The sequence below is a fragment of the Peromyscus leucopus genome, chromosome 7, assembly GCF_004664715.2.
Source record: "Peromyscus leucopus breed LL Stock chromosome 7, UCI_PerLeu_2.1, whole genome shotgun sequence".
Taxonomy (NCBI): Eukaryota; Metazoa; Chordata; class Mammalia; order Rodentia; family Cricetidae; genus Peromyscus; species Peromyscus leucopus.
In genome coordinates this window covers 77,082,245-77,105,839 of record NC_051069.1, presented here as the reverse complement: position 1 = coordinate 77,105,839, position 23,595 = coordinate 77,082,245, and positions in this window count along the sequence as shown.

The following is a 23,595-nucleotide window of genomic DNA, read 5'->3' as shown; positions in this document are numbered from 1 at the left end:
AAAATCAGCCTCTGTCTCGAATGCTCCTAAATTGTTTGGCTGCTGCTAAGATAGGAATCTGAACTGGTGTATTTTAAATAAGGTCACCCATGCTTCTCCAAACCTTGGATGCCATTGTCTTAATTTTAGTGCAATTGCTATATTAATTTATGACGGCAAATGCTGTACAAGATGACAATGTTCAGGCCAACTTCCCTTCCACTTCTCCCAAGAAGCGAGGTCTGATGTCTAGCCCAGGAGTTGGTGAAAGCAGAGCTGTGGGAAGGGGACCTGGAGACATAGGGATTTAATGTTATCCAGGACTTGGAACTTTGATCCTCATTCTGGGCTTCTAGAAACAGGGCATGGGCTCCTTTTAAATTCCTTTGGCTCTTGAGCGGCACCCACTGAGCACTTTACTGTTTCAGTACTGGGCACACAGGAGGTTAGGTCTCATGACAGCTGTGTGCTTGTATAAACAGAAGACAACCACCAGCAGCATTGTCCACCCAATATTGTCTATGGGCAAATGGTATTCTAAACTGAGCAGAGGTCAGACTGTTATCTTAGCTCATCAGGAACACTTGCCCGAGCAGCTTAGGTGAAGACCACGATTCTCATCTCCGAAACCCTCTATGTACAGCTTTCACACCTCCTTCCTTTCCTTTCTCGGCCCAGGGCAAGCCTCACTCTAAACTGTGATTTTCAGTCTTTGCTTTACGTTAGAGTTTTACTAAAGTCTGATTCCAAACACTGCATTTAATTTTTCACATTAGAACTTTGTGTGAATGAACTAGGCATATATTCTTCTGTGACTTGGTTTTCCTTTTTTTCTATTTATCTTTGTAAACGGTTTATGTACTTAAGGTACAAAACATGATGTTTGTTATACATATAGTGAATGAAATAATTGCAGAGAAGCAAATTAGCATATTGATCTCCTCCCAGAGCTAACATCCTTCCCTCTCCCCCCTCTCTTCACTCTTTTCCCTCCCTCCACTCCCTCTTCTTCTCTATCTCAGTGAAAACACTGAAGTCTGCATTGAGAAAGTTCTCGATAGATCTAGGATACCATCCACTGTACCTGTTGCACTATGCACCTAACTTTTCACCCTTCATAACTACAATCTTATATTTTGTTTGTTTTCCACTCAGCATTGTGTTCACACGATTCTTTCTTGCTGCTGCTATTGTACCCAGAGTCCCCCAAAGACCACCAAGAGACCAAGTCTGATGCGAAAGCAGAGTCTATTTACTACGCATTAACTCAGGACTCTCCATTCATCTGAGGCAGCAGCAGAGCAGGAGAGACCCCGAGTAACAAGGGGGTAAGGTATTATAGGTAGTAAAGGAAGGGGGGGTGAAATAAGGGGGGTTGGGGTCTACAGACTACGTAGGAGCAGACTCAGGATTGATGTCTCTCCCATCTCGAGGTGCTGTCCTTGGATAGCTTGCAGCTACAGAAAATTATTATCTCTTTTAGCAGTTGTTGTGGATACTACATTTTTTTCTTTATCATGACCCTGCTTGCTGTAACATTTAATTGGCTTCTTTTATTGTATGAGGACATCTGCGGGGTTTTTCTGTAACTAGAGCTAGGTCCAAGGTTGGGGGGCTCAAGGGCACGCTGTGCTGTGCCAGGGGCCTACATTCTGTTGAGTGTTTTCCACAGTCTGACGTGGCTGCAGAATAGTCAAGGCAGGGGTCTGAGCAGGGGCCTGCGTTCCTCACTGCTTGGAGCCGAAATTCGCCCACTCTTACTAATACACATTTCTTCTCTGAATAGACCTTAATTTATCTGTTAATTTTACTAACCATGACTTTTTCTAAGAAAGGGTACATGAAAAGTAAATATTCTGAAAAGGAACTATGTGAAGGATGGCCGAAAACACCTCTCACACCTGACGGTGTTTATCTTAGTATAGAATTTATTAGTTTTTGTCAACTTGACACGAACTGGAGACACACGGGAAGAGGAAACTTCATTTGAAAATTGCCTTCATCTGATTGGCCTGTGAGTGTATCAGTGAGATATTTTCTTTATTAATAATTAATGCAGGAGGACCAACCCACCATGCATGTTACCTCACATGGGTAGGTGGTCCTGGGTTGTGTAAAAAAAAAAAAAAAAAAAAAAAAGCAAGCTGAGCAAACCATGAGAAGGGAGCCAATAAACAGCATTCCTATGCTCTATCTGCTCTTGTTCCTGCCGCTAGGCTCCTGTCAAGGTTTCTGCCTTGGTTTTCCTTAGTGATAGAAGGTAAGCCAATTAAACCTATTCCTTCTCCAAGCTGCTTTTGGTCATATTTATGACAGCAACAGAAAGCAACTGAAAACAGCTGGGAACACCTTTTTTTTCCTTTAAATTTCCAAGGCCTTGTTCTAAGGCCTTCATACTGAGATGATGGGATGGAGAATTTTGATGCTAGTTAAGTTCTTTGTCCATTGGAGGAGACCTACATCACTTGGAAGCTTGTAGGTTTCTGTTTGATCACAGGGTTCTGAGCATTTCATGATGATGCATTTGGGTGGGTTTGTTTTCATCCACTGTGGTGGGCACTTGGCTTCCTAAATGTGGGAACTTCTCTTTTGGTTCTGGAAAACTTTCTTCAGTGATTCCTTTCTCTCTGTTCCTCCCTTCTGAAACTGTTGTTATTTGGACGGTTGGTAGATTTTCTAGAATATTCCTTAAATTGCTTTTTTCTTTATCTTTTGATATTTTTGATGTACTTTCTGGTTTTTCTCAAAATTCCCTATGAAGTTTTAATTTTTCATCCACATTTCTAGGCTGTTAATTTCCCAAAGATATTCTATCATTATCTGAATGTTTCTTTCAAGAAATGGTATCCTGTTCCTGTTTAATACTTTTAATATCTTCCCTCATCTCTTCAGTGACATCATGCTGGCTTTATCTTCACTTTCTGCCAGTTGCACTGTTTCTGTCAGCCCTGGACCTTTATTTTATTTTCTTTTTTTTGAGACAGGAGGTCTCAAACTCCCATGTAGCTTCAGGTAATCTTGACTTCCTGATCCTCTTTCTGCACTCACTACCCAAGAGTTGAGATTATAGGGGTGCACATTGAGCCAAGCTCAAGAGGTCCCCTCCTCCTCCCAGCATCCCCCCTAGTTAACTGATATATGTCTAGTGAATGTGACAGTGGGGCTCTGGAAAGCTAAAGAACCTGTGCTCCCGGATGGGTCTTTCTTACTGATGGGCTCTGCTGTAGAGTGCCTTCTGGGTTGTTGGAAACCTCCATGCTGGTGGGGTCTTTGGGCCTTTGTTCCTGGGATGGTTAGATTACTCAGGGAGGGGTACTGAGTCTTCAGGGTAGAATTCTGTGCCTGGTAGCCGGTATCCTGGGAGCCAAGGAGGAACAAAGGATTAGGAATTTCTTCATTTAGATTTTCAGATTTTGCTGAAACTCTCTATTTATGTCCCACATTATCGGCTCTTAATTGAAGCTAGAATTTTCAAGTTCAGAATTTTTAAGAACTTCTCCACACAACGAAAATCCAATATAATGTTGACATTAAAGGAGAGAAGGGTTAACCACTTTCTAAATGAACACTTAACCAAAACCTCCAGGTTTTGTACCCCATCCCCAATGTCATTTTCCAGAAACAACGGATGTCCTCAGTTCCTGAGACTTTTGGGTGTTCTACATTAGACTGATGAGTCGAGGATTTCCAGCTGCAATGACCCTTTCCCAGACCAGATAACTGACATCTGTATGAATGCTGTCTCTGCTTCTTGTTGATCTTATTTGTCTTCTCTCTTCTCCATCTCCTGTGTCTTCCTTCTTCCTCCCTTTATCCTTCTCCTTTGCTTCAATTTCATGTTCAGTAACAAAAAGAACCTTCAAAGGATATTCAGGAGGAGGTGAGGAAATGTTGGCTTTTGTTTGGACTACACTTCAGAACAGAGTCCCATATTGTGTTAGAGTTCCTGAATTTGAAGGGTCGAATGATATGGCATTTAACATGGTCGTTGGCGATTTTTTTTTTTTTTTTTTTTTAGTTTTTCGAGACAGGGTTTCTCTGTGCAGTTTTGTGCCGTTCCTGGAACTCGCTTTGGAGACCAGGCTGGCCTCGAACTCACAGAGATCCGCCTGGCTCTGCCTCCCGAGTACTGGGACTAAAGGCGTGCGCCACCACCGCCCGGCTGGTCGTTGGCGATATTGTCTTTCATTTTTGATAGTGCTGAAGAGAAAGGGGAAGAAGGCGGGGGGTAAACAAACCTATAATTAGCCTGAATCTTGGAAATAAACAAAACTCAAAGTGATTGTTCTGTGCAGTGTTTCTGACACAGAGAGTAAAAGAAATGAAACAAAGATCCCATTCTGGGCATAAGGAATGGCATTTACTGCTCAGTGTTCGAGCCTTGAGGGCGGAGTCGTAAAGGAAGAAAGTGTTCCGAGTGTCAAAGGCACAGAGCCTGCAGAATTTCAGCTGAGGGGTGAAGTGGAGGTGGAAGAAAGCAAACTCCGAGGCTGGACAAGCAGTTCTGGATAAAAGAATAAGAAAGTCCTCTAGGGACCAAGTCAGTTGTGAGCCAGATTCTAACTTCTGTTCTTATCCAAGTGGAGAGTTGCTGCTGCGCATGTGCTCTGGACTGGCCGGTTGAAAAGCCTTTCTTTGCCTGCCAACTCACTGCCTGCCTGGTTTAAAGATCAAGCCATAGAAGAGATCCAGTTATGGGCTTTTAAAGGAAAGACAGAAAACCAGCTAAGAAGAGAGGGAGCCAGGAATGGGGGAGTTTGGCTTCACAGTTGATAGGAAATAACCTCAATCCTGGTTTGGGGCGAGCTTACAGCTGGTGAAAGGAATGGGGATAGCATTGAGACGGTCCTGGGGAGTACCATCGTGAGTGTGCTGGTGAAGAGCTTGCAGGCTTTCCCACAGCTTGCATTTCTGTTTCCTGTTGGGGTGGAGATGGGCCCTCTGCTTTCAGCTTTCTCAGGTGTCTGTGTCACCCACGCAAACCAGGTGGCCATGCCACTCTGACATAGTCCAGGACATCCGGCACAAACCCAGAATTGGAAGGAACCAGCATTCCGCATTTACCGCTTCAAGGTTCCTAATCTCTTAAATTGGTGCTTTCTTTTACACCCTAACTCTGTATCACTTTCTGTATGTTTTGGCTTTGCATTCCTATGGACATAGCTAGAAGCTTGGGATAGAAGGCACAATCACTGTTCATTTATGTAACAACATCGATAGAGAATCTGTAATATTAATATCATAGTCATCTTGCTAGTGTCAAAGGATTTAAAGATGACTAGCACAGTCAAAGATCTATGACTATATTTTTTAAAAAATTACTATTTTAAAATAAATTTCCTTTTTATTTTAAAAATTTGTGTGTGTGTGTGTGTGTGCGCGCGCGCGCGCGCGTGCGTGCGTGCGTGCGTGCGTGCATGCGTGCGTGCGTGTGTTTGTGCATCTGAGTGCAGTGCCCAAAGATGTAAGAAGAGGGCATTGGATCCTCTGGAGCTAGAGTTACAGGCAGTTGTGAGCCACCCAACATAGTTGTTGGATGCCAAACTCCTGTCCTCTGGAAGAGCAGCAAATGCTCTTAACTGCGGAGCCATCTTTCCAGGTCTTAAAATTAATTTCCTTTATGTTATGAAATTATTTAATCAACTATTAATATTCAGTATTTCATTCACCCTCATATCATTTTTTTATTTGTTAAAACATATTTGTATCCTCAAATTTTTGTGTTGTTCTGGTAGTCCTTTTTGGACATGCAAATGAGTTGAACAATGAAAAATTCCAACTTAGGTGGATCAAGTTGTTGTTGTTGAGAGAGAGAGAGAGAGAGAGAGAGAGAGAGAGAGAGAGAGAGAGAGAGACAGAGAGAGAGAGAGAGAGAGAGACAGAGAGAGAGAGAGACAGAGAGAACTTTCCATTTTATTCTCTGAAAATGAAAAAAGAAATGACTCCTGAAGATTTTTTGATGGGTAAGTAACTCTGGTGCTTTAGTGCAAGCATTTCCTGCTTCTAGATGTCACAATGTTGTCTTAGATGATACTTTACATTCAAATGCTCCTTTTGATGCCCGACTGATTTCTTCAGTGCAGTCTCTGTGAAGCTGTAATAGATAAAGGCCTGTCATTTATCAGCATGCTGAAGTTTCTATAAAGCCACCTGCTGTGGTGTTTGCTCTGTGGTACCCAAACAGTTAGCGTTGAGATCTTCAAGCAAGAATCTAAAATGACAAGGAAAAACTCTCATTGAGCACGTGAGAGTAGATTATGGGCCAAATGAACTTGGTCTCCATGGTAAGGTGACTCCTCCTATAGTTGATCAACACAGTAGAAAGTTTTTGTAAAAGATTTTACCTGGTTTTCCATACATGCTGAAACATAAGAGGGTTCCTAGACTTAGAGACTGTTTCCTTTGCATATAATTATTGAGGATGACAAAAATAATGATAACCAGGTCTCTCAAGTGATACTTTCCTCAGAGTCACAGTGTCTACTGAGAACATCTGAACGGCCTCCGGCTTGATGGTGACTCTCCTATGGGTGATTATGCTTGCACGAGGAGTCAGTGTTTGCAAGCCACAGCTCACTATTCCACTCCCCTAGACATTCTGAAAGAGCCCTCTGCATGACTGCTTCTTAAGTATTTTATATATTATGACTTTTAAAATTTATTTGAAAATTAATTTTTGAATGTAAAGGATCTGTATTGAGAGGCAATAAGAAAGTATTCATGGACACATCGTCTTTAGTGAGTAGAAAGGCCTTTAGTTAAGCTCTATAATGAAGAAAGAGGGTTTAAATATAAAGAGGCTAGCTGTTGCTGATGGCTATGACAACTGATATCCATTAATGTTGGTTCAGCACTAGCAGGAAGGTAGAGCATGTTTACTAATGCTTCATGTATAAATATGTATCTATGTGGATGGAAGGGCAAGGAACAGCAATACATCCCATTGCTCCATTGTCCCTTTGAGCTTCTTTCATCCTGACCTTTTGTCCTGGGTAGAATCCACTTGTCTGTACCTTGGGGCTTCTACATTTACAGTCTGAAGCAGCAGATAGAGCTCTAACTCATAGAAAGTCAACAAACCAGGCGGGACTAAGGAGTCTAACAGGACAGTGGTCACTCATGGTGCATGATGGAGACAGATTCTCAGGGAACCAGTAATCCATCACATCCTTGATCCTAGGCAGCATAGACAGATAATGGTTAAGAAAACAATGTCTGGAATCACACTTTCTGAAATTTCATTTCGACACTTATGTGACTATTCTTATTTGTAATTATTTGTAATCCTCAGAATTTCAGAAAATTCTAGGATTAATCTAAAAGTTTGTACACACACACACACACACACACACACACACACACATACGTACATACATACATGCATAAAACACTTGCCACACATGGCTAACACTTTAGTTCATTGCCTGGCATGTGGCAAGCACCTAGTAAATGTTATGTTATTTTTTTCTAGATTAAATTGATAAACTTGAAAATGCACATCTTGAGAATTACAAGAGTTATTGGAGAAGATGGTAAAATCTTCCATGCTAAACTTTATACATAGCTAGCACCATTCTGGGATAATTCAAGGTGCTATTGGACCGCATGCAGGTGGTGGGAGGTGCAAAGGACCTTTCATGGTTCTTTTCAGTTTACCTTCCAAGGACTTCTCTTCTCTCTTTTTGTGGACATCCCATCCACTGGTTATCTTTCCCCCTTTGTATCCTTATTGTTTTTTTGGTTACTTCTGATGGAGGAAAAAATGTTGCATTTTGAAGGAAGTATATAAGCTTTTCATTTGAACTTTTTCTGCAGCGTCCAGCTAGCTCAAACAATTGCTAGGTGTTTATAGACTTCCATAAGACTGTGGAATAGTTTGATTTCCATGGATGGAATCTAATTTATGAATAAGTTGCATTCTAGAATTCATATATAAATTGGTTGTGGAGCCTTTACTAATTTTTCCATAAATGTTATAAATGCAGTTTCGATTTTTCTATCAGTCTGATGAAGTACACTTAATAGAAGTTCTCAGGCTGCCCACTGCCTATTATAGCACAATGTGTTCTAGGTTGTGAAACTGAGGGTATGTGATATAGACTGTGAGGGGGGAGAAATGAAAAGTTTAACCTTATATGGTATAAGACAGACTCCTTCGGAATTTCCAAAACATGTCTTTTTGGGTGACAGTAGTATCATCTTTTGTGTACCCCTGAATACTCCCCAGTACTCTTATCCAAGCTGTGCAACAGTAGTAGATTTCAGAATTAAGGTATTTAGCTTCTGTAAAACTTATGGAATGCATGTATAACTTCCTAACCACAGACAGAGTATTTTAAAGAGAGGTATTAATGTGTGCTATCAGACAATTAAAACAATGGACTCCAAGAATTAAGATTTCTCCAGCAATCCCATGCTGGGCACCCAGAAAAGCTTAAGCCGTGGTTCAAGGCACAGGAGAAACTTGCCTCTCAGGAAGCCATTTCTCATAGTCTGACAAGTCATACCGCCTTCAGGAGAGGCTGGGGACAAGGCAACATGCCAACAAAGGTTGAGACCACTCACTGGCCAGGACCACTTAGCTGTACCCACTTGCAGCCCTCCATTTAAACCTAAATTTCAAGGCAGTCCACCAAAGATGGACATGGCGGTGGCGGCGGCGGTGTGTGTGTGTGTGTGTGTGTGTGTTTGTGTGTGTGTGTGTGTCCATGGACCCATTTATTTTTGGTTCCTTTTTTTAAAGTGACCACATAGAGGGAATCTTCTATCTCTGCTCTTCACGGTGACTTGTTTTTTTAAGTGCTGCACTGCAGATGGATGGCTGAGCCTCGCTTGTGACTGGCAGAGCCCAAGCTTTGACCCTAAAAACTCCAGGAATGCAGAGCTGTTTTGCAAATGTTGTAAATATTCTGTGATCTTAAACTGAGTAGGAAGAGAAGTGTGATTTGGTTCCTTTCTTCTCTTTTAAAAACAAAAATGATTAAATCCCTTAATCTAGGCTTAGTGTAGAACCCAAACCACACTGTGTAATCAAGAACAGGAAATCCGTCCTCGAGGACATCTCTCCAGGTCTTCTGTTTCAATATTAAAAACACCTGCTCTCAGTGAGTCTATAGTGGACCTTTATTAGGACAGATATTTCTAGTTTTGCTAAAGCATATCCCCATGGTACCAAGAAGCAGAAAAAAATGAGTGCACAGATCATAGTTAATAAGAGACTGAAAAAAAAAAAAGAGAGAATTAACTACCTGTTTTTGTAATGTTGGAGAATTGGCCGTTTCCTGTTCTTCCTTTAGTCTGGCCATTTGTCTCTCGTTGCTTCCCCTGAAGCAGCTTGACTGCCGGAACCATTCTCAAATTGGCATGCATGAAATTCACTGCTCCTGCAGAGAAATCCAAAAAAAAAGTTGACGGAAACGTTCTCTGATCTTGGCCACTAATCCACTGATCTTAGACTTGCTCCCAAACTTTGCCCATTTTATGATTTTAAACTTGCAGCACTTAGTTCATTAATTTTCCCGGAACTAAAACTTAGGCATAACTTGAGGATTTGAACATCTATTTTTCCTCTTTTCTCTTAAGTCTTTGTGTGGCAGATGCATCTGACTGTGCAGGTGCACGTGGCCATGATTGCCCCAGCAGAGGAACAGCAGGGCACTGGGTGGCTTTTTCTGTTACCCTCTGCCTTATGGCTTGGGATGGAGTCTCTCACTGAACCAGAAGCTTGCTGTTAGAGCTAGCTAGGTTGATGGGCCAGAGAACTCCCAAGATCCACCTGTCTCCACCCCTGTGCTGGGGGTTACAAGTATGAAGACATACGCCTGGCTTTTTTAAAGATGTGAATGCTGGGAATTTAAAAGCAGGTCCTCATGGTCTGACAGACCCAGCCGTCTCTCCTGCCTCCAGGCATCTATTTAGACACTTAGTGATTTAAAAAAATGAAAAGAATTTCTATTGTGTTTGTTCTCTGATAAATTCATACATATATACTGTACACTGATTATTATAAGCCCACCCTAATCTCCCTCTCCTATTACGGCAACAAATCCCCTTCTCACATTCATGACTTTTAAAAAAATTGTTACTGTTTTTCTTTTTTTGTTCCCTATCTTTTTTTTAAGAGTCACTGAGTTTAACTAGGATCATCTGTGTGACTGTGGCTATAGCATGGGGCCCATCCTCTGGAGCCTGGTGAGTTCTCAGCAGGTAGACAAGTAAAGACAGTAACTACCCCTCCCCCAGAATCTGTCAGTAGCCAATTGCCCAGCAGGGAGGGATAGGGTCCCATCAGCCTCTACCTGTGTCATGGCTGACTGTTGGTGCGTCTGTTGAAGGCAGCCACACTGCATTGGCTACTCCATGCTCAGTGAGCAGCATTTCCCATCCTTCTCCTATTCTCTGACTCTTACACTTCTTTCCCTCCCCCTATTCTGGAATGTTCCAGAGCCTTAGTGGGGGTGATGTGTCTCATTAACGTCTGAGCTCTCAGCTGCCACCCATTCATAGCGCCTTCACCAACCATGTAGACACATTTTGAAGGTCTTTTTTTCCCTACTCTGTAAAGATAATTCACAAATGAGTGGGGAGAGAGTAAGGGAAGCCATGTGGAAGAGAGAAAGAATAGTCTCGGCTCGTACCAAGCTGATGCCTCAAGCAATTGAAAAGAGCTCCCAAGGCCTCCCAGTTTTCCAAATTTAATTTTCTAATTATGTTCTTAGCGAAGGAATACAGGCTACTGAATTTTCCAATTTTTACCATCTGTCTTTGTGATTTTTTTTTTCTGTCAGAAAATTAAATGTAAAGGCCTATAAGGATGACAGCCTTTTAAAGATAGTATGGATGACAGACAGGGTGTGGTACATGCCTGTAATCACAGCACACTGGAAGTTGGGATAGGAGGGTCATGAATGGAATGCTATTCTGGGTTACATGGCAAGTTCAAACCCAGTCTAGACCACATCGTAAGAGTCTGTTTCTTTTAAAAAGGGAAAAATTATGAATAGTAGCTATCTCACTGTTTTATTCACAGACTGAATGCTAATCCCAGCAACACCACAAATCACAGCTGGGCATCCTGACTGTGGCTCAGGCCTGTGTACCAACGAGACCGGTAGAAGTTGCTGGTTGCCTCAAGTGCATTGGCGCCCTCACAAAACTCTTAGTGCTTAATCTCAAATGAATGTTGTGGGCTGTTATTGTTGCCATATTGGAATACAAATATTCCTGGGAACAATCCAAGAAGTTTGAGTCTCCCTAGGGCGAGACTCCCTGGAACTCACATCTTGGGGCATGTATATCCCTTTGTAGCACTATGCCCAGCAACAAAAGGAAGTTGAAAGTGTCTAAGGGGGCTGTGAATGCTGCTCACAAACGATGTGTTTAGTTCTAGTTCACGGACATCTATGTTACATTCACATAATTTTGTATTTTTTGTCTACTACCTGACAAGTTGGAATAAACAAATATATCTAAGAATACAAATGAAGTTTTCCCTGTGCTTCATCCCCAGTCAATTCTGAAGCCTTTGAAGAATAAGTTTTGTTCATTTTTCCAGGCCTCAGCCTCACCTCCCTGTCGCCTTCAGGTGCATCAGCCTCATCTCGGAAGATTAGCCTCATTTCGTGCCAGGGTATCCATAGGCCACTTGTATCAGCTTCTGTGCATTTGTGGGTCCCGGACGCTGCAGGCCCATCACCACAGGAGTTGTGTGGAGGGCCATGAGGCGCACACTGCCAACTCCTTTCTTTTGCTTCCAGTGTAGTTCAGTTACTTTGTGTTGTGCAAAATGCATTCAGCACTGACCTTTCTATGTGAACTGACAGTAAAGTAGGATTTACACGGTGTGTGCTCAAGCTGAGTCTTTTTCTCCACTTGCATATCCTGCCTGAAGTGTGAGTCAGGGTCTCCGATTCCTTTTCCTGAGATTGGAATCAGGCTCTCAGGTTCCTTTTCTCTGTTAAATTTATGTTCTGCTTGCTCCCTTGTTCCCACCCAAGGGCTGGAGATCTATGGCTGGGTAGGAAATGCCTTTCAAAGCAGTGTTGCCCAGTTACACTGCCTGCTCAATGATGCTCAAAACCAGCTTCATTTTTAAGTGCAAAGGAAGGTGTATGGTGGGATGGGGAGGGCATGCAGGATTTTACTCTTATGAGAACTTAAAAACGGCAGGGATTCTGAGAAAGGGCACTGATTTCTGATCCATGGGAAACTATGACAAGTGCAGAGATACAAGAACTGCAGAGGACAATGTAAATGCTCCAGCCCCAGAACATTTCAGAACCCCCTGATAAAAGCACTCCCCCTTAAAAGATTTCCCCCGAGTCTTCCTCTCCAATCTTCTTTCTGTTTGGCTTATAGGGATGGGCACTGGAGTCTTCTTGTTCCACAGGGCTGAGTGGGAGACCAGAGGGAAAAGAGAAGGGAATTATCCAGTCTCATGTTGTTTCAGACTGGGTGATCTTGCTTAGCATCAGGCAATTTGTCCTCTTGTCTTCTGAAGATGACCTCATAAGGCTGCGTCTAGATTTGGGACCCTCTGTCCTCCTTTGTCCCCTTGGGCCTAGGGATGGTGGCAGCCCTTCTGTTGTTACCTGCAGGAGGAGGTTCCCATTGTCCATTTGCATGACCTTATAATTGGTCCCACTGTGAAGAACTGTTTGAGTTATCTTAAATTGAACATATTTTTTATACCTTTACAGGACTCTGGCTAATATAATCCCTCTTGAATTTGTCAGCTGAGTTATTTGGTTAGTAAGTGTACACAAATTTCTAAACAGTGTTATTAAATAAGAAACAGAGCCAAATACAGGGGTGAAAGCCATAGAGATTAGAAAAATAGGAATAAGTGCCAGCTAACCTTAGCTCACCACACCGCCATAGCTTCCCAAGAGAACCAGCTTCTTCCTGTCTAACCTTTATTGCCTTGCTGTTCTGCCTTCTCATTGGCTCTTAGCCCAGCTACCTCACTTCCTTGTCACTGCCTGTCTGTACAGACCTCCAGATCTCTATGGTTGGTACTGGGGTTAAAGGCATGTGTCACCAAGCTTGGCTGTGTCCTTGAACACACAGAGACCTTGCCTGCCATGTGATCGGATTAAGGGCATGTGCTCCCACAGCCTGACTTTTATTTGTGGTTGGCTATCTATGTCCTCTGATCTAGGCAAACTTTATTTATTAACATACAAATAAAATATCACCACATTTCAGCACAAATAAAATATCACCACAAGTAAGCTTTCCGTTGACAAAGTGAAATACATCATAGAAAGGACACACCTGTGTTCACACCAAAGTAAGAAAGTTTCACCGTGTTTTGAGGTTCTGGAGTTTTTAATTCAGAGGTTTGAAGGGAGGAAAGGGAATGGGGAGGGGTGGGTTTGAAGCACGGTGAGAATGAGAGAGTTGGGAAGCTACAGAAACTGCTTAATCCCTGAGATATCTGTGGCATAATGAAGGGGAATGGAGGGTACTTAACGTTTCTCTACCTAAAATCTTTTCTTGGTAACCTTGTCCCACCTGAAACAGCTATTTTCAGAAGTGTCTGTTTCATAGCCTTTTAGAAAGGGACTTATATGGTTTTTGCAGGGGCACATAGCTAACACGCAACAAAGTGGGGTATGAACTCAGGAAGTTTGACTCTTAACTACTCAATGTGTGTCTTTAACTTTGAATAGACATCGGTGGCCTTTACATGTACAGGCCACAAAGTTAATGGAGAAACCATTCCTTTGGCAGGAACATGAGGACTTCAAACATTTAAACCTGGTTGGGCCTGAGAGTTCAGAAATCTATGAAAACTTTCAAGAAAACAACAAAAACCAAAATTTAGGATCTGTGATCCACATTCAAATGTTCCTTGGAGACTTTTTTTTTTTTTATCATTTTGTAATTGTGATACTTCTTATAGAGGGTCCTAGGGAAGGGGCCTGAAGCCACAGGGAATCCCCAAGCCAGATAAGACCTGTGAGGAAGTCACAAGGGCGTTAGTACTCACCAGCAACCAAACTGTTATGCAATAGACACCCAGAGCAGAAACCTCTTTACCCTAAGTGACCCTCTAAGCCACTTAGCATCATGTTTAAGTATTTCCCCACTGTTTTCTAGCCAGGTTGTACCAAAAAGGCTGTTTGGAAGTAGGGGTATTGAGTGTTAATGAAGGGGTGAAGCAGCACTCCAGAGTAGATCCCCAGCATAAACTTCAGGTCACAACCTTGCGGACTGGTATTGCGATTTGAGTCATCAGCCAGGTAGCCCCTGCACACTTTGCTAGGGAACACAGTGCTCATCCCCATGGTTTAAAAACTGCCTGGCTTCCATGTCTGGGTCTTTTGAATGTTCAGATCATGGTGAGGTGATCAGAGCACAGGTCTCATGCATCCCACAGACCTACCAGCATACTAAAGCTGCGAAGAATAAGAGTGAGAGATTAAGCCACAGCTGGGGTAGACTTCTTCAGGCAGGAGTTCAAAAGGTGATGTACAAAGCATGTTTAGTTCAGCAGTGGTGAATCCGATACTTAGTTTTAGCTGAAGCTTGATGATACGTGAACTTGAAAATTTATTAGCTGTAGTCAGAAAGCAAGTCTTCCATGCGATTGAAATCTCTGGCATGCTTTAAAGACAACAGCTGCTTTATTAATTTAGTCAATCTATGTGGATTTTGGTCACACAGTCCTCTAGATGATCTTAAAACTAGATGCACAAGATAAAGAATGATTACAGTGATCATTATTTTTAACTTTTAAAACACATTTGTTTATCATGAACCAGATGTACGCTTGAGGCTTCTGTACTGAGTGCTTAACTGCTCCTGAGAAAGAACCACCCCACCTCCGCCCACCACACCCACACTTCAGTATTACTAAAGCCATAGTCTAAAAGATTTAGAAATGAGTAGATAAGAAAGCGATGGGAACTGGGGAGATGGCTTGGTGGTTAAGAGCACTTGCTCTTCTCAGAGGACCTGAATTCATAACTACCTGTAACTCTAGCTCCAGGGACCTGGAGGCTTCGACTGGTCTCTGCGGGCACCTGCACTAATGTGGCAATACACATAAATAAAAATAAATCCCTTTTTAAGTTCACTTTCAATTGAGAACACAAATTCTCCTTAGCAGTGATTGGATAAAAAGAGCCTATGATTAACTTGATAAAATAGTTAATAGAAATACATTTTGTAGTAGCAATTTTCATAAGGTTAAGAATGCACAAAAACAGTGAAGCTTTGTCCTCACAGAAAATCATTTACTTTATTGTTCTAAATTAATTCTTTAACCAGCTCTAGGAATGTTTTCTTTACCTTGAACCCAATACAGCATGACATCACAATGTTGTAAAGTTTCTTTATGGAGAACAGACCATAATAGGGTCAAATATTACCTGGTCTTCTAATGTAAACATTGCTCTGTGGGTTCTCTTTGCTCATTTGGGTTTTCTACCTAGCTCTTAGAGAATTGGGGTTCTATTCATGTCCTCTTTTGATTAAATTTCTTCTTTTTAAAGTGGAGTGACATTAATTTTTACTCATAGAGTTTGATATGGATTGAAATGTTCTCATAGCTAAGATTATAGTATATCGTAAATTCTCCATTGATATCTGTGGGAGCAGATTAAGTCCTGAGTAAATGTGTGTTGTTGACATAAGCATGGCTATGCACACTATCCCAATGCCCCAGATCCATGAGAATGGCAAGACCTTCTCCTGGTTCAAATAGGGATGTAGACAGTGTGTGCAGAAAGTATCAACCATTGCTTCTTCACCTCTGATGACTATAGCCTGATAGTATTCCCCTGTAGAGACCCCCTACCAAGGTGAGCTAACCTACGTCTTTGTTCATCTGTGTATAACAAGACTGTATCCTCATTCAGCTGTGTATAGTAAATGTACTAGGTTTCCAGGCTGCTGGTGCATCTCCACCAGAGTGCATGGCCCACCTAATCCCAGCTTTTCTGTAGGCGTGTGTGTGTGTGTGTGTGTGTGTGTGTGTGTGTGTGTGTGTGTGTGTGATTTCTTCATTACTCATAACCCCAGCCAGTCTGAAGCCATGCAAGCCAAGGTGGTTACTATTAATGGTAATGTCTGTCTGTCTGTCTTGTCTGTTTTATATAGTAAGTGAGCAGAACAACTTCTACCTACCATAATGGTTAAGGAGAAAGGACATCCCCTACCTTGCACAGATACTCAGCATGAAAAGGCTAGCTGCAGGCTCTACCTGAACAATCAAGGCTCCAGAAAAAGAAGAGCACCAAGTAGGCTTATTGGTCCCTAGCTCAGAGTCACAAATATTCCCTGGAACAGGCTGGCCTAAAAGTTCATTTATTATCTAAGACATTGATCTATGTAGAAATAATTCTAGTGAATATGAGTGGAAGAAAGGCTTGGGCCAGAGTCCATGCTCTGAAAACTATAAATTCCATGATCACCCAATAAGTGACAGACAATATCTAGGTCCCTAGAGATGTCTGCCCTGCAGATTTCTGAGCATCAAGAATGTGGGTTATTTTCAAGTTTCTTTGTAAACCTCAGCAGAATTATTCTGAAGTCAACTAGTAATTATTTTTTGTTTCGTTTATATACATTTATATTGTTTTAACATCATGTGCATATGTTCTTATGAGGGTATGTATGTGTGAGTGTAGGCACCCTCAGAAAACATTGTCTTCCTCCTTTCTCTTCTGTGGATAGGCTACTTTAGGTATTTCCTGTAATCCTGGCTCATTGCTCACTAATCCTTTAGTTCATACTTAATTTTATTTCTCCATAAGTTCTCAGGTACAGTTTCACTGGATATGGTCATTTAGTGTATTAGGTTTTTCAGCACTGGGACCAAACGTCTGACAGACACAGTTTAAAGGAGAAAAATACTTCTGGTTCATGGTTTCAGCTCATGCTCAGCTGTCCTTGCTTCTTCCTGGGTTGTGGTGAAATACAGCACCATTGCAAAAGGCTGTGGAGAGAAAGGAAGATATTTGCTGTTGTTTTATCTTAGGCACAGAGGCTTTACTTTAATCTACTGTGAATTCAGACAGCCAATGGCAATTCCATAGTTACAGGCCTGCCTCTCTGGCAGCAGCCTGGCTGCTCAGGCCACAGCCTGGCGGGAATTCTGTTCCTGCAGGCACTGGCTTTACCACTGCTGCTGAAGGTAGCTTTAACAAAATCTCTGTTGTTCTATTTATAAATAAAACTCAAGACTTAAAGGCTGGGGTGAAAAACCTGCTAACTTAGAGAATAACTGAATAGCACTTAGCTAACCTTTCCTTGCTGGTGTCTCTCAAAAAAGACCTGTCCTTATGCTCTACCAAAACAGAAAAAAGCAAAAAAAAAAAAAAAAAAAAAAAAAAAAAACCCCCAAACCTAAAAAACATAACAAACAAAAAACAAAAACAAAACAAAAAAAAAAAAACCAAAAAAAAATCTTGCTTCTCGAAACTCTTTCCTAGTACTTCCAGTACATCTCTCATCTCTTCTGGATTCCCTCTGATGCCCTATGATTACTTTCTGTCAACTAGTTACTAACTCAACCTCATGACCCAAGGTTAATTTTATTTAAGTAACGCAAATGCAAACTTGAGGTTCACAGTGTGATCAAATATCCCCCAACAATTTGTCTCATAGGAACGAGGAAGGAAGGGTGGGGAGAGTGGAGAAATTGCATATCCTTCCAAAGCGTGACTCCAGTGATGCATTTCTTCCTCCTACATGGCCCCACCTCTTATTCTCCATTATTTCCCAGTAACGCTGACAAACAGTGAATCCAGCATTGGAATAAGAATTGTTCAGGCCAGTCCCTTCATGATTCAATCATCTTTCCAGATCTATCAGCTGACATCCAAGCTTTTAACACATGGACATTTTGTGGGGACACTTCATATCCAAGCCAAAACATCTAGATTGTTAGTTATTATATTTCTGCTGAGACAAGCCTTTAAAAAATTTGTTTTATTTAGTTTTTGAAATTTTTTATAGATGTACAAAATGTGTTTTAATTATATCCATTCAACATGGTCTCACTCCAATTCCCCTTAGTACCCCAAACTCTGCCTCCCTCTTTTTTTGTTATAAATAACTCCTTAGTAGAGTTAGTGGTACCCATGCTTGCATGAGCATGAGGCCATCCACTAAGGCTTGGGCAGTCTACAAGCAGTCATGTTCCCAAAGGAAAATGACTCTCAATAGTTCATCTTCCAATGGTACCAGATATGAAATCCCTTTTGCAGAACAGGCCACATATTTGAACAGAAACTGCTTTGTTTCCTCTTTAACATTCATGCTACATTTATACCATTGGATGACAGATCCTGCCAGGTAAGTCAGTATTACAGCATTCTGAGTCCATTTCTGGGTACGATTGTTAATGTCTTTTCTCCTCCACCAGCCTGCATAGCACCTTCTGGCACTATGTAAGTTAGCCAGCAGGGAGAGAGTTTCCTGCTCAGCTCAGGGTTGATTTCTCCGTGTTCTGCATCCAAAGTGAATACTGGCTCTGGCAATAGAATCTTACCATCTAGTTATGGTGGGCAACGAAGCGTAAGGGCAGTCGCCTGTGTTGTTTTGGGTGCCTCTGGGGACTCCTTGATCTCACACCAATAGAGAGGTATCCCATGACTGGCACTGGAAATTTCACTTAATGTCTTCTGATAGCATCATTGTCCAATCATGCAGGACACTTCGGTTCACACCATTTTTCAATTAGCTTAAAAACCAATGAATTTTCGGTCCCATGCAGGTTGCTTCTTTGTACATTCCCAATTTGTGGGGGAACCATCCCTCACCCCCACATTTCCCTAGAGTGCTCTTGAGCAGAAACAGCAGGAAATAATAGTTAGAAGGATAGAGGGGACAGAAACAGATAGAAAATACAGGATAGCCTCGAGAGGGCCTGGATCCTAATCCATCGGGTCTTCCACTGTCTCTGCCCTAGGGTATTTAAAGGAATGCCAAAGGGTAGAGCAAAAGACTTCCCTCTCCGCAGCACAGCCAAGTGCAGACCATTTCAGACACCTGCCCTTAGGCCCGTGGTCCAATCATCCTCTCTATACAGACCTGCTGGTTAAAGCCACTAGGAAATCTAGAAATGGGCTCCAATATCAATTTTGGTTAACCTACCTCTTATGCCCTGAATGGAGAATTCTTTTGGCATTATTTCACTGGTTAAGTTTTATCTTCCTTTAGCCCAAACCTCTATTTCTTTATTTAGACCTATTATTATTACTATTAAAGTTGGTATCTTAATTGCACCATAGAGTTCCTGTAAGTTTTGAGTGCATTTTTTAATTTAATTTTTATTTTTTTCCTTTCCTTTATTCAGTTCTACATATCAGCCACGGATTCCCTTGTTCTCCCCTCTCCTGCCCCCATCCCCTGCCCCCAACCCATCCCCCATTCTCACCTCCTCAAGGGCAAAGCCTCCCCCGAGGACTGAGATCAACCTGGTAGATTCAGTCCAGGCAGGTCCAGTCCCCTCTTCCCAGACTGAGCCAAGTGACCCTGCATAAGCCCAGGTTTCAAACAGCCAACTCATGCACTGAGCACAGGAGCCAGTACCACTGCTTAGATGCCTCCCAAACAGATCAAGCCAATCAACTGTCTCATCTATTCAGAGGGCCTGATCCAGTTGGGGGCCCCTCAGCCTTTGGTTCATAGTTCATGTGTTTCCATTCATTTGACTATTTGTCCCTGTGCTTTATCCAACCTTGGTTTCAGCAATTCTCGATCATACAAACCCTCCTCCTTCTTGCTAATTAGACTCCCAGAGCTCTACCCGGGGCCTAGCCGTGGATCTCTGCATCCAGATCCCTCAGTCGTTGGATGGGGTTTCTAGCACGACTATTAGGGTGGTTGGCCATCCCATCGCCAGAGTAGGTCAGTTTGGGCTGTCTCTCGACCATTGCCAGCAGTCTATTGCGGGGGTATCTTTGTGGATTTCTGTGGGCCTCTCTAGCACTTTGTTTCTTCCTTTTCTCATGTGGTCTTCATTTACCATGGTCTCCTATTCCTTGTTCTCCCTCTCTGTTCTTGATCCAGCTGGGATCTCCCGCTCCCACAGGCTCTCTTTCCCTCGACCCTCACCCTTCATTACTCCCACTCATGTCCAGGCTCTTCATGTAGATCTCAGCCATTTCTCTGTCATTGGGCCATCCCCGTGTCTTTCTTGGGGTCCTGTTTTCCAGGTAGCCTCCCTGGTAATATGAGTAGCAGTCCAGTCATCCTTGTTCCAAATCTAGTATTCTCCTATGAGTGAGTACATGCCATATTTGTCTTTCTGAGTCTGGGTTACCTCACTCAGGATGATTTTTTCTACATCCATCCATTTGCCTGCAAACCTCATGATGTCATTGTTTTTCTCTGATGAGTAGTGTATATGTGCCACAATTTATTTATCCATTCTTTAGTTGAAGGGCATCTAGGTTGTTTCCAGGTTTTGGCTATTACAAATAATGCTGGTATGAACATAGCTGAGCTCTTGTGGTATGATTGAGCATTCCTTGGGTATATGCCCAAGAGTGGTATAGCTGGATCTTGGGGGAGATTGATTCCCAATTTTCTAAGAAAGCGCCATATTGATTTCCAAAGTGGTTGTACAAGTTTGCATTCCCACCAGCAGTGGAGGAGAGTTCCCCTAGTTCCACATCCTCTCCAGCATAAGGTGTCTTCAGTGTTTTTGATCTTAGCCATTCTGACAGGCGTAAGGTGGTATCTCAGAGTTGTTTTGATTTGCATTTCCCTGATGATTAGGGATGTTGAGCAATTCCCTAAATGTCTTTCGGCCATTTGAGTTTCCAATGTTGAGAATTCTCTGTTTAGTTCTATAGCCCATTTCTTAATTGGACTGTTGGTTGTTTTGATGTCTAATTTCTTGAGTTCCTTATATATTCTGGATATCAGTCCTCCATCAGATGTGGGGTTAGTGAAGACCTTTTCCCATTCTGTAGGCTGTTGCTTTGTCTTGTTGACCATATCCTTTGCTCTACAAAAGCTTCTCAGTTTCAAGAGGTCCCATTGATTGATTGTTTCTCTCAGTGTCTGTGCTACTGGTGTTATATTTAGGAAGTGATCTCCTATGCCAATGCGTTCAAGACTACTACCTACTTTGTCTTCTAGCAGGTTCAGAGTAGCTGGATTTATGTTGAGGTCCTTGATCCACTTGGACTTAAGTTTTGTGCACGGTGACAGATATGGATCTATTTGCAGCCTTCTACATGTTGATATCCAGTTATGCCAGCACCATTTGTTGAAGATGCTTTCTTTTTTCCATTGTACCCTTTTGGCTTCTTTGTCAAAAATTATGTTCATGGTGTGCGGATTAATGTCAGGGTCTTCAATTTGATTCCATTGGTCCACATGTCGGTTTTTATGCCAATACCAAGCTGTTTTTATTACTGTAGCTCTATAGTAGAGCTTGAAGTCAGGGATCATGATGCCTCCAGAGGTTGTTTTATTGTACAGGATTCTTTTGGCTATCCTGGGTTTTTTGTTTTTCCGCATGAAGTTGAGTATTATTCTTTTCAGGTCTGTGAAGAATTGTGTTGGTATTTTGATGGGGATTGCATTGAATCTGTAGATTGCTTTTGGTAAGATTGCCATTTTTACTATGTTAACCCTGCCTATCCATGAGCATGGGAGATCTTTCCATTTTCTGACATCTTCTTCAATTTCTTTTTTTCAGGGACTTAAAGTTCTTGTCATATAGGTTCTTCACTTGCTTGGTTAGTGTTACCCCAAGGTATTTTATGTCATTTGTGGCTATTGTAAAGGGTGATGTATCTCTGATTTCCTTCTCAGCTTCTTTGTCCATTGTATATAGGAGGGCTACTGATTTTTTTGAGTTGATCTTGTATCCTGCTATGTTGCTGAAGGTGTTTATAAGCTTTATCAGTTCCTGGGTGGAATCTTTGGGGTCACTCAAATATACTATCATGTCATCTGCAAATAGGGAAAACCTGACTTCTTCCTTTCCAATTTGTATCCCCTTAATCTCCTTATGTTGTCTTATTGCTCTGGTTAGAACTTCAAGTACTATATTGAATAAGTATGGGAAGAGTGGACAGCCTTGCCTCATTCCTGATTTTAGTGGAATTGCTTTGAGTTTCTCTCCATTTAATTTGATGTTGGCTGTTGGCTTGCTGTAAATTGCCTTTATTATGTTTAGGTATGTTCCCTGTATTCCTGATCGCTCCAAGACCTTTATCATGAAGGGGTGTTGGATTTTGTCAAACGCCTTTTCTGCATCTAGTGAGATGATCATTTTTTTTTTTTTTGAGTTTGTTTATATGGTGTATTACATTGACGGACTTTCGTATGATTGGAAAAGAGGCTCTGCTTTTGTCTCTACAGAAAGCCAGAGTGGAAGGCAGAAGGACTGACTGCCAGATGCCGCCAGCACAAGAAGCATGTGAAGATTCTGGTAAGCCACGAGCCACGTGGCAAGGTATAGATTTCTAGAAATGGGTTACTTTAAGATATAAGAACAGTTAGCAAGAAGCCTGCCACGGCCATATAGTTTGTATGCAATATAAGTCTCTGTGTTTACTTGGTTGGGTCTGAGCAGCTGTGGGACTGGCGGGTGACAAAGATTTGTCCTGACTGTGGGCAAGGCAGGAAAACTCTAGCTACAAATGGCGCCCAACGTGTTGGCAAGAGTTTGTACCTAAAACCTGAGAAAAAAGATTCTAAAACGGAACTAAAAACAGCTTCCTAATTGTCTCTCTCAAATGAGCAGCAGCTGCCGGTTTGAGTTACTGGCGGGTTCCTGGCGTGTGTGCTTGACCTGCAGTATGGCGGGAATGAGGCCTCTGCAAGTGGAACATTAAGCTGCGTGGTGGTTTTAGCCTTTGCTAGTACAAAACAAAACACGCTGCTTGGATAAAAGCATAGACTCACGATAGCTCCCAGAGCTGGCAGTAAAGGCACCACAGGCATGTTGGGAAGCTGAGGTGGGCAGAGCAAGCAGCCATGGCACCTTTTCAGTCTTAGAAATGGTGCAGTTTAAAGCAACAGATTCACAATAAGACAGATTCAGATGGAACAAGACTTTAAGTGCTTTACAATGTGTGTAAAAATGTACATAGGCTTGGAAGAGAGAGGAAAAGGAACATAGACAGTTATATAAAGAAATAGAAAGTTTAAAAAAATAAAGTCTTTAAAGAGAAAGTAAAAGTAATATAAAAAATAAGCCATGTAAAGATGGATATCACACAGAGAATCTGGATTATGTTCTCTTTGATATTTGTAGCTGAAGAAAAACATTTGATTGCAAAAGCAAAAGGAACATAGACAGTTATATAAAGAAATAGAAAGTTTAAAAAAATAAAGTCTTTAAAGAGAAAGTAAAAGTAATATAAAAAATAAGCCATATAAAGATGGCTATCACACAGAGAATCTGGATTATGTTCTCTTTGATATTTGTAGTTGAAGAAAAACATTTGATTGCAAAAGCTGTTGAGTTATGCCAAAATGTATATTTTAAAGGTACCTTGACTTCAAAATTTAGATGTAAGGATATGTTGCTCTGGAAAAGAGGCTCTGTTTTTGTCTCTACAGAAAGCCAGAGGGTATGGATTTGTTCCAGATTAAGATACATCAGGTTTGACCAGCCAAGACCCCCTGAAAGGTCTC